The sequence below is a fragment of the Silene latifolia genome, chromosome 3 (assembly GCF_048544455.1).
Source record: "Silene latifolia isolate original U9 population chromosome 3, ASM4854445v1, whole genome shotgun sequence".
Lineage (NCBI taxonomy): Eukaryota > Viridiplantae > Streptophyta > Magnoliopsida > Caryophyllales > Caryophyllaceae > Silene > Silene latifolia.
In genome coordinates this window covers 42,424,407-42,436,802 of record NC_133528.1, presented here as the reverse complement: position 1 = coordinate 42,436,802, position 12,396 = coordinate 42,424,407, and the positions used below count along the sequence as shown (strand labels likewise).

At 41.6% G+C, this 12,396-nt stretch overlaps 1 non-coding gene across 1 annotated transcript; it reads left to right on the top strand.

The window, feature by feature from the left end:
- Positions 1 to 2,611: 2,611 nt before the first annotated feature.
- Positions 2,612 to 2,718, top strand: LOC141650812 (small nucleolar RNA R71). The gene has a single exon (XR_012546826.1). It is a non-coding gene; the product is annotated as a small nucleolar RNA R71 (small nucleolar RNA).
- The last annotated feature ends 9,678 nt before the right edge of the window (positions 2,719 to 12,396 follow it).

Genomic DNA, 12,396 nt, shown 5'->3' with positions numbered 1-12,396 from the left:
GCTAGCACGAATTCGGGAGGATGTAGATGTTTCTTTGTGACTTTAGTGAAGAAATGTGAAGAAACGAGAGAGAAAGGAGGAAATGAGTACCGTCGGGTATGTTTGAATAATAGAAAGAAATCCACCCTTTTTTTTTACCCGTATAGAACAAAGGCCATGAAGTCACAGAACCACGACCCCGATCGGGGCCACCCAACCCCGATCGGGGTTGACCGCCTCTTCGCGTTTTGACTCTTTTCCGTGATGATTTAATTTCCTTCTCTTTTTCGAAAACCACATCCCCGAACGGGGTTCTTGCAAGGGGCTGCGTGCCATAGTCTATTTTAATTCTGCTTCATTCATTTTCACCTAAAAATCACAAAAAGAAACATTATCAAGTCGAGTATTTTATTACTAATCTACGAAAAACAATAAAATGCAGAAAATTAAAAACAAAAATAAATAAAAGCAATAAAAAGCTTGGGTTGCCTCCCAAGAAGCGCTGGTTTAACGTCCCGCACGACGTAAGAAGCTATTTGAGTCAAGTTTTGTTTTTGAGCTTGCCACCAACCAAGCTCCATTGCATAGCTATCTTTGCATTCCGCAACCATTTGAAATTCTTCAAATAAAACTTCCCTTTCTTCTTTTTGGCACTCTTAGCAATAGTGCCTTTAGCATCATCACCTACAAGGCAAACAACACCCACATCGTCCTCCAACGGATCCATTAGTGAGGATCCAAGCATAGTAGAGGCATAAGAAGAGTCCACAGTGCTAAATGAATAACAAGACTCTTGTAACATTGGGCTTCTAATGGTGTTATTTTTGCTAAAGGAAACCCGATCATCACCCACTTCCAACGTCAACCTCCTATTTTTCACATCAATTAACGCACCCGCGGTGCGTAAAAATGGCCTACGCAATATAATTGGGGTTTGTCAGTCCTCGGCCATATCAAGTATGAGGAAGTCAACGGGTATGAAAAACTTGCCAACTTTGACGGGAACATCTTCTAAGACACCTAGAGGTTGCTTTAAAGAACGGTCCGCCATTTGCAATGTAATACTTGTGCATTTTAAAGCACCCATATTAAGTTTTTCACAAAGGGAATAGGGCATGACACTTACACTAGCACCTAGGTCGCAAAGGGCCTTATCAATGGTATATTTGCCTATAGTGCAAGGAATAGAATAGCTACCGGGGTCCTTAAGTTTCGGGGGAGACTTATTTTGTAAGCGTGCACTACACTCTCCGGTAAAAGCAATGGTCTCAACCTCATTGAAGGATCGCTTCTTTGAGAGGATTTCCTTCATAAACTTTGCGTAAGAGGGGACTTGGGTAATCAATTCCATAAACGGGATGGTGACTTGCAAATTCTTACAAACTTCCAAAAATTTAGCAAACTTACCTTCCTCCTTGTGCTTTGCTAGACGATGGGGAGATGGTATTTGAACAATTTCCTTGGGAGGAGCATCCTCCACATCTTTCACTTTCTCATCCTCATTGGGAACACTCACCTTTGTTGGAACGGCATCACTCTCCTTAGCATTAGGAGAGATTTCTTCAATAACCACCTCATCACTTTCTTTTGGCATAGAAGACCCAACATCTTTGGCATCAAGCTTGCTCTTCTTCTTTAGCATCAACAATCGATGAGGAAATGGCACACGATCTTTAACAATAGGCTCTTCACTAGCCTTCTTTTTGTTATTTCCCCCAAGCTTAGCCTTTTTAACAACCACCTCTTCATCCAAAGTCATGGATGGCCCATCATAGCTTGAACCACTTCTCAAGGAAATAGAATTAGCGGTTTCATGTGGTTGCTCACCTTGTGGAGGTAGTTGACCATTCTTCCTTTGAGAGCTAGAAGCGGCTAATTGAGCCACTTGTTGTTCCAACATCTTAACCGCGGCACTATGAGCTTGATCATTCTTTTGAATTTGAGCCAATAGTTCCCTTTGCATTTGGACTATCATGCCCTCTAACTTACCACCTCCTTGATTGTTTTGTTGGCCATTTTGTGGTGGATTTTGTTGGTAATTGTTTTGTGGAGGCCTTTGTTGATTTTGATAACCCGGTGGAGGGATATACTTTTGTTGTTGAGGAACATAGGCATTTTGTTGTGGTGGGAGTTGAGGGTTAAGCACATTGTTGCTACTATAAGACAAGTTCGGATGGAATTTTGTATTCGGGTTATAAGTATTGGAAAATGTACCCGGTGGATATAAACTTTGTCTTAAAGCTTGAAAAGCATTTACCTCTTCGATGGGGGCTCGGCAATGAGCGGCATAATGACCGCTCCTCCACAACCGTCACAAACAATGATTTGGCTTGTTGAGGACATGGCATTGACTTGTTGAATGGAATCTTTAGCATCTCTTTCCGCCAATTGTTGTTGGAGCAAGGCAATTTGAGCTAACAAAACGGAGTTGTTGGAAGATTCTTCTTTACCTTTAGATGGCACAACTCGGGAATTGACATATTGGGCATCATGGATTGCCATGGATTCGATCGTGGAATGAGCAAGATCGGTGTCAATTTGATCAAACCGCCCATTGTTGGCGGAATCAAGAATCCTTCGGGACTCGGCACAACATCCATTGTAGAATGTTATTGCTAGAAACCAATCATCTAGCCCATGATGTGGGCATTGCCTTTGAAGCTCTTTGTACCTCTCCCAAGCTTCATATAAGCTCTCAAGAGCTTGTTGACGGAATCCGGTGATTTGGCTCCTCAAAGTTTGAGTTTTCTCCGGTGGAAAAAACTTTTGATAGAAAGCAAGAGCTAATGTCTCCCAATTGGTGATTCCCAAGGTGGTGCGGTCAAGGCTATTGATCCAAAGCTTGGCCTTGTCCTTCAAAGAGAAAGGGAAAAGTATTTCCCTTAATTGGGCTTGGGTGACGCCCGTTTGACGGATCATGGAGCAATAGTCACAAAAGTTTTGCACATGCAAATTGGGATCCTCCAAAGGACTTCCTCCAAATTGCTTTCTCTCCACAAGGCTAATGAAAGCCGGTTTGATCTCGAATTCCGGCGCGGTGATTTGAGTGGTTGTGATTCCGGCCGGTAGCATGGCCGCGGTGGGCTTTGAGTGATCGGAAAGTTTCACCATCTTTTTGGTAGTAGATGATGGTGGTGGTGGAGATGATGAACAAAAAACCTCCTCCTCTTCAAGAACCTCTAGATCGTCTAAGTAAGACTTTCTAGCACTTTCAGCTTGGATGGGAGAAGTGGCTTCTTTAACTTCCTTCCAAAATCGTCGTCTTCTCCTAAAGGTTTTCTCGGGCTCGGAATCCGGTGAAAGCAATTCTCCACTACGAGAGGACCTGGGCATAAGACAACAATTTCTAGGAAAATGATAAGTAATGGTCTCAAGGAACAAGTGTTCCCCAAGACAAAATAAAACAAGATAAAAATCGACAATTCAAAAAGCAATAAAACCGTTTCCCCGACAACGGCGCCAAAATTTGATAGGCTTATCGCGTACCTATGCAAAGATAAATTCCCTAAACAACAAGTTAATGTAGCAATAGGGGTCGAACACAAGGAAACGGGAATTACTTCGTGAATTGCTATGGGTAGATTTTTATCAAGGTCGGTTACGATTTGGTTTGGTTTGGTTGTTTGATGATTAATAAGAATTATGACGTAAGTTATATAATAAAAGGGAGTCTAAGGGGTTCGGGTCACGCATGCAAAGGTAAACATATAATCATGATAAACTTGGTACTAATAACATTGTCAATTACTTAGGCTTAAAGATACCCATCTTACGATATTAGCATCAACCATAGACCGGGTCCTAGAGAAACTCTCGTCCATGACTAGGTCGTCCTACTATACATGCTTAGTCTAATTCAATTCCGTGCCTCTCGACTTATAGAACGAATAAACAAACTTAATCAATTGAATAGGGCCCTAAACAAAGATTAAACATTGTGGCACAAGCATGTGATAGAAGCAATATGAACAATATTATTATTAATCTATTTTATCATTTTATATATTTGATTTTGCATGGCTCCCCTAGCCCTTAGACTAGGAAGTTTAGCTACTCATATTTGTAAAGGAAATGCAAATGATATTTAGATTATAAGGCATATTGTAGTAATTATAACTAAAGTGGAAATTGTATACTAATGATGAAATGTAAAGGTCTAATACTAAACTCATGAACAAAATACAAAATATAAATAAGAGAAAGATTACCAAAGTAGGAGCTTGATAGAACTAACTCGAAAACCAAATGCTTGAATATATAAATAACCAAATGTTTAACAACTACAAGCTTAACGATATTGAAAACTAATGAGAATACAAATGAGAGAAATATAATGCTTAAGGCTATGAAGAACTAAAATGAGACGTAAAGATTGGATGCCCAAAGCTTTGGAAAACCTCTCCTATTTATAGGAGAGGAAGAAGAAACGTAAGCATTGAAGATGACTATGGCCCCGATCGGGGTTTCATGGCCCCGATCGGGGTCGTGTGTTTCCGGGTTATTTCTCTTAATTCCTCTCTTAATTGCGTGAGGAATCCAAAGTTTATACTTTAATGCTCCTTAATCACCCGGGTAAATGCCTCATCTATGATCTTTAGAGCTCCCAAAAAGCATCCTAAGCATGTTGGAATCTTATGCTTTCCACCTTGACTTGGATTTGATCATTGGGCCTTGACTTTGGTTGTTGACAATATTTGCATTATACATAATAATCCATCAATTTCTCCATGCAAAATCCAATCCAATGCTCCATGCTATTCCATACTTGGTCTTGATTAGCTTAATGAACTTAGTGTATAAAATGATAGGAAAAAGCCTCTAAATGCTTAGATTCCTACAAAAACATGTTAAGACAAGCAAATACACTAGAACAACAAATATTAGCTCATGACACTATGATAAGTGCTAATTAACAAATAAAATGGAGCTAATATAGGGGATGAAAGTATATAAAATATGCACTTATCACTAATCCCCTTGATATCGTCCAGTGAATAACCCATTGCTTTCCTGTTTTTCTTAAGTACAGCTAACAAAGAGGTCAGCTGATCATCATTAAGCTTGGCACTAACAATGACTGGATATTGCTCTGTATCGTCTAAGAAAGCATATTTAAGATGAGAAGGGAGAGGCTTACGTTCCGGTACCTTTACCTCAATGGAGCAAAGAGTGCTAATCATTTGTTCCACTTGCTCTCCCTCAGCTTCGGTAAGTTCAGGCTCATCTGAATCATCAACAAGCAAATCCAACACAGCGTCATCGTCGTCTGGGCTATCTTCATACTCATCAAAAAGCATAAGAGCTTCTAGTGGGTCCTTCATAAAAGAACCCGACCAGAAATCATAAATGGACTCGTCAATAATATCGACCGAATAGCAAGTATCCTCTATCATTGGGTGAGCCAAAGTACTAGGCAGACTGAAAGTGATAGCGTCATCCCCTACTGCAAGAGTCAAACGCCCATTTCTAACATCAATAACAGCCCCAGCTGTACAAAGGAATGGTCTTCCTAGGATAATTTGGGTCCGGGTGTCCTCAACTATATCTAAAACAATGAAATCTACTGGGATAAAGAGCTTGCCTATTTTCACAGGCACGTCCTCTAAGACACCTAAGGGCTTCCTAACGGATCTATCACCATCTCGTAGGGTAATGTTAGTCACTTTAAAATGACTCATGTTCGACTTCTTGCGACGGGAAGGGGCATGACACTGACACTGGCACCTAAATCGCAAAGGGCCTTATCAATAACCATGTTGCCTATAATACAGGTAATAGAAAAGCTGCCCGGGTCTTTCATTTTAGGCGGACTCTTATTCAAAAGCAAATTACTAGACTCTTCCATAAATGAAATCGTCTCAAATTCACTTAAATTTCTCTTACGCGTCACAATATCTTTCATAAACTTAGCATAAGTGGGTACCTGAGTAACAAGTTCGGAAAAAGGGACAGTTACCTGGAGGTTCTTCACAGCGTCCACAAACTTACCGTACTGTCGCTCGATCTTTGCGTCCTTCAGACGGCCTGGAAAGGGTACCCTGGTGGCAACGAGTGGACCCGCAACTTTTCCTTTACCTTTATCAATGCGTGACGTCTCCACAACAGGGGAAGATGACACGGTAGTGGCATTAAATAGCAAAATAGGATCTCCGCCACTTAAAGTACTCGATCGAGTACTTATATCGCTCGATCGACCATTCTCTTCTTCTGTTTCACTCGATCGACCAGTTCTGTCACTCGATCGAGTGATTTATGCAGCAAACTCATTCGATCGAGTGATAATATCACTCGATCGACCAACAGGAAATTGTGCACCACTCGATCGACCAGTAATTTCACTCGATCGAGTGATAGGATGAATTGATTCACTCGATCGAGTAGAAAAATCACTCGATCGAGTATCTTGATTACACGCTCAAGTATTTCGATTAAGAATTCATCTAGATCTTCCTCCTGGGTATCTTCAGCTATCAAAACCTCGTCTTCTTCATGAGTAAGGTCATTTTGAAAATTCATTGAACTGACTGGATCGCATATTGGAAGAAGCTTGGTTTGGTCTTTCGCGAGTGTTAACTGCGCGACTTGTTCTTTCAATTCCGATATGACCGTTTCAGATTGTCGTGATATACTCATCATAATAGATTTTAATTCGGCAATTTCTTCACTTGCAGAAAGAGAGACCGGCTGTGGTACTGGCGTAGAAGGGGTAGAGACACTCTTTATTTCTTCATACAACTGAGAAAAAGGAACTCCTTGCTTATAATTCCGATAAGCAAGGGCACGCTCTACACTTGCCATGCATTCGATAGGACCATGCCCTTCCTCGCCACATCTACCACATGGCTCTATATGCTCAGTAATCGTAGGCATCCTGGCAAATAGACTTACAAAGCAACGAACAATCTGCAAAACTAATCAAAACTTTGCAGAAATGAGATCAGCCTCAAAGAATAAATTCCTTGAGACGCGAGACAACTTAATTAAGGCAACAAAATTAAGCCACCTCCCCGGCAACGGCGCCAAAATTTGACACGTCTGTCGCGTACCTGTCAAAAATACCAACTGGCTCTAACTAATATAGCTAGGGAAGTCGGGTCGAATCCACAGAGAGGTAGGAAATTTTAGCTTAATCTAAGTTCGTTAAGGTAACCAAATGGGGGGTTTTTAAATGTGATATTCTAAACTAATAAGGGTAAGGAAGAGGAAATTAAAAGGAAGGAATCAACCAGATAAGGAGAGATAGCTAAGACAGATGGTTCACCATAATCATTTAGTCAAGTAATCTAGGTCTCAGGTCAATGCAAATATGGTCTAAGGGGTAGCGAACGTCACCTTTCGGTCCTTAATTCACCCTAAAGCGTAAACAGCTTAACTTTCGCCCTCACTGCAATACCCTATTGTTCGCTACTAGTCTCGCCTTTTCCAACCTTTCGGTCCAGGTCAAGGATCACTAAGAAATAAATGTCTAATTGCGTCGACTCAATTAGACGGATACAGTTAATTGTAGCATTTAACCAACACAGACAATACCAGCATTAACCCAATAAATTGATTACTCTCCCTTCATAGTTATGGATCCCCTATAGTCTTAGCATAAGGGAATTAGCTACTCATAACCAATGAATTAAAGATAATAACAAATTGATAATTAAGACTTAACATGATGATAAAACTAATAGGATTGAAATAGAGCAATTATGATAACAATAAAGGGAAGAAGGAATTAGAGCAACGATCAAGAATCAAGAGATTAAAATAGAATGATAATACCAATCGTATCCCAAATCCGAGTAGCAAAGAGTAAAAGAAGCAAAATCCAAAGAACAGTAGCAAGAACTAGAGTAAAACGAACGTGGTCAGCCGAGAGGAGTAACGTAGTTCACTCCTTCAGTCTTATATTAAAAATCCATCCTAAAACCTAATCTATGGACTAATTACAAAAGCCCATAAAATAATTAGGCGGAAATTAACTAAGGAAGGAAAAACCACTCGACCGAGTAGAAATAAACTACTCGATCGAGTAGTTTTGCGTCAATCCCCTCGATCGAGTAAAAATAAATTACTCGATCGAGTATTTCTTGCTTGTCACCTCTTGTGTGTACTCGAAAGTGGTCGATCGAGTAACTTAGGCAAATAAAAGCATTCGATCGAGCAATGAATCACTCGATCGAGCTGTTTAAGCTCGTTAGACCTTGAACTACTTCCCGAACCCAGCTCACGCGTCTTCCAAGTGTTAGATTTCCAAGCTCCGGCTCCTTATTCTCCATGAATGCATACAATTGGGACAAATTAGGTTCGATTTAGCTCCTCTTCGGATAATTCCTGCAAATTACATAAAACGAACCAAAGTAGAATATTCGGGGGTATTTGTAGCCAGATGCTACATAAAAAGTGCAGAAATGCGTGTAAAAATGAGGTAAAAACCTTATATAAAAGACACGCATCAACGCTCCACATCTATGTCAAAGTGCGGAAGATATAACTTAGGCACTAAAAGCCATGCAGACGCCATTTTTGGAATCTTACTTGAAAGCGTAAGCAACAAGGTCTTCTGATAAAGAAAAAACAATGACAAGTAAATAATCTCTCACAAAAATTAGACGAAAATCAACCACTTTATTGCCAAAAGATCTGAAGACATACCACAGATTTAACATGGCGAGCATAGTCAGTTGACGGAGGCATCAAGTCCATCACTTCTAACAAGTTCTTCGCAACATACTAACAGAAAAGAAGTGGTAAGGGGGTAACAATAGGAATGAAAACCTGTACGACAATGAAAACAAAGACAACAATGAAAAGAAAGACGAAAATGAAAAGAAAGACGCTTAGTTGAGTACAGCCATAGTAATGTAAGAATCTTGAAAGACTTACCAACTTCACATCTGCAAAGTTGAGATCCAATGAGGCAATCTGTTCATTAAATTAGGTGACCCGTATTAGAGAATAAAATCCTGAAATAATAGGACACTTATTTCATGCATGTACAATGTTGTTTAATGCACCTAGATTGGTGTTTCAAGCATATACAAGGTTACTTTATGCATTCATAAGTTTATTGATGTACATACAATTTCATGCATGTACAATTAGAGAATAAAATTAAAATGGAAAACTTACGTCAGTTGTATCTGTCAAAAATAGACGGCAAGGGGATTTACGATCTCAGAGTTTGTTTCGCTCATTCAAATAACCAGACCACAGAGAAATAACATCTGTATGAGCTCGACGACCAAGAAGCAAACTCTTCATATGACTTCGTGTGAGAGTCTTGCCCGCATGGCTAAACAAAACCTCCCTATACAGTTATGAAAACATGAAGCCTTAGTGTTAGACAGAAAATATAATACATATATGCTGAATAAGATAAGATAAAAAATTATAGGAGAGTGATACATACTCTTCATCTAAGTCCTTTGAAAATGCATAGGCTCCTACTAGTCTTTCTGACTGACTCAAGTCATGAACCATGTCCACGTTTCTGATAAGGAAAGGCGACCGGTAAACATCCGTGACCTCAACACACCTCTTAGGGAGCACCCTCTTAGTTTGCAGAGTCTCAGTTGGGGACTCTTCTACTAGGGGAGAAGAGGGCGCAGTTGGCGATTCATCCAATGATACTTGAGAGGAGATAAATACATGGGATGGTTGGGACGAGATCAGAATTGGCGATATTGGCGATAAAGGACGAACTACTGGAACAGGTGGCGTAGTTGATGTGCTTGCATGAGGAACACTTTTTCCAGCCCGCAACCTTGACTCAAGGAATTCTTGAGAGGGATATGGTGCAGCATCACCACTAAAAAGGCTGAAAGATGGTCCTTCCATAAGCGCCTTTCCTTTTCCATTTTTTCCTTCAACATATTTTCATGATGTGAATCAAACACCTTGCCAACATGAGTGTATGCATCATTAAGGAGTCCTTTTAATTCAGCTATGACAGAGGGATCGCCTAGAAATGCATCATCTAAACAACTCATGTTAACATCCTCCTTCTTCAACTCCTCCTCCACTTTACCCTCTTTTGTCTTTAACTCCTCCTCTACTACCCCCTCCTCCTTTCTCTCCTTCATTTCATACTGATCTTTCTCCTTGTCCTCCTCCACTTCATCCTCCTCCATCTTCTCCTCTTGCTCCACTTTATCAAAACTTGCATGAACACCTAAATCCTCAGCAGCCTCGGTAGCACCCTCCCTTTCACATTCAACACCTTCCCTTTCACCTTCTTCTCTACTCTGCTGTGAAAGGGAGAAGCCTTCAAATAAAGAATCGACCAAATTTGACATTTGGTTGACAGCCAGGAAACCAGGAGCCTTACACTTAGCATTTTTAACTGCTTTGGTAAACTCACTATAAATGTTGCAAGTCGAATGGCTATGCCCGCCAAAAATTTGATACATTTTTTCTTCCGATCAACCGGTTCAGCTTCAGCTTGAGGGTGAGGTTAAGGTTCAGGTTCAGGTAGACCTGTACTCGGGCTGGGCTAGAGCCGGGCCGGGCTGGCCAGGGGGCGGCCTCGGCTCTCCTGGTCAAACCCGGGCCAGGCCAGGGGAAGGGACGTGCTTGGTCGGGCCGGGCCAGGCTGGGATATGGTTGACCCGGGCCAGGACCAGAGGCGGGCTAAGGGTGGGCCGGGCTGGCGGGCCTTACCATTTTATTTTTTTATTTTTTATTTTTGCTAAAATGGCGGGCCAAGGCCGGGCCGGGCTGGAATTTCAGGACCCGGGCCAGACCAGGGTTAACGGTGGGCTAAGGCCGGGCCGGGTCAGGCCAAGTTGCATAAAATAACGGGCTAGGGCGGGCCGGGTCCAGGCCGAGCCGGGTCAGCCCGTGCTGATGGCCAGCTCTAGGTTCAGGTTCCGGTTCAGGTTGACGTTGAGCTTCAGGTTCAGGTGCAACATAAACTAATATGGGTTCAACAAACCCCTTTCCAAAGTCGTCCCCCTTATGCTTCTCCAACTTAACCCTTTCTCTTATCTTCTCATCTGTCCAATTCGCTAACAAGGGAAATGATCAAGGCACTGTCCTCGTCATGAAAACAACTCGATCCAAGTAGATGATCTGGAAAATCAGAATCGGTCCCTTAAAATAAGTCGTAGGGGATTTAGCTATAGTAGCCTTCCACGACTTGACGTTGGATATCATATGGGACCGTGCAAATTTGCACCAATTCATGTGAGGGACATCGGAGAGATTTGAAAGGGAGCTTAAGATCCGAGGGCTGAGATGATCACCTAATACCCCCACCAACAGAACATTGATGATATAGATGAGGAAATTCCTCTTGAAATCGTCTCCACCATCCCGCTACTCCATCATCTTTTCTAAGAGATCCCTTTTGGTAATATCTGAGGTCAGAAATTGATTTTAAATCTCTTGACAGCCTCTGTGTACTCCTTTTCTTTACATTACATTCCAACTGGAAGAACGTCAATCGGTCCCATAGGAAGTCTAGTTGCAACATGGACATCCTCATCTAAGATAACCAGATTGTGGTTCATCAATGAACATTCGAATGGATTAAACGTCTCGATAATCCATCTGGCCAAATGGCCATTGATTTCTTCTGACTTCAGCTGTAACAAACCTCCAAACCCCATACTGAGGATGGCTTCAATTTGGTTTTCGGATGGGTCCAACTTGATCAAACTAGTGATCAAGGAAGGACTCATACGAGTGAGGGGAGGCTTATACTTGTCAGAACGATTTCTTTTTTTTTTTTTCCAGTTTGCCTTGGCCCTTTGCTTGTTTCTGGATCCTTTCTCTTGTTGCTAGGAGGTAAATCTGGTGGGACTTCCTCGTGAACCTTGGGTTGGATATGCGGATTTTGTCGACGCGTTGGAATTTGTTCTGGTTCTGCTGCTGTAGTACTTGGTTTGGGAGGATTATCTGCCAAAGTAGTTAGCATCAGGTAGACAACTTATTTCATGCATATACAAGGTTGTTTAATGCACATAGATAGTTTTTTGATGCATCTACAAGGCTACGTCATGCATTCTTAAGTCTGTTGCACCCTAAACCCTGACCATTATTATTGGAACAAACGACAAGGACCGAGTATCCTAAAACGGGACGGGAAAGGGTTTAGGGTTGGATTAGGCGAATCCGCGGTAGCGGATCCGCCTAATCCAACCCTAAACCCTTTCCCTTGCTACTGTCATTCGAACGGGAGGAAAACCTAAAGACACCCTAGAAGGGCAAGTTAACCCTTTTTTGGGGATGGGATTAAAAATAGGGGACCGAGTATCCTAAAACGGGACGGGAAAGGGTTTAGGGTTGGATTAGGCGGATCCGCTACCGCGAATCCGCCTAATCCAACCCTAAACCCTTTTCCTTGCTACTGTCATTCGAACGGTAGGAAAACCTAAAGACACCCTTGAGGGGCAGAGTGAGCCCTTTTTTGGGGATAGAATTAAA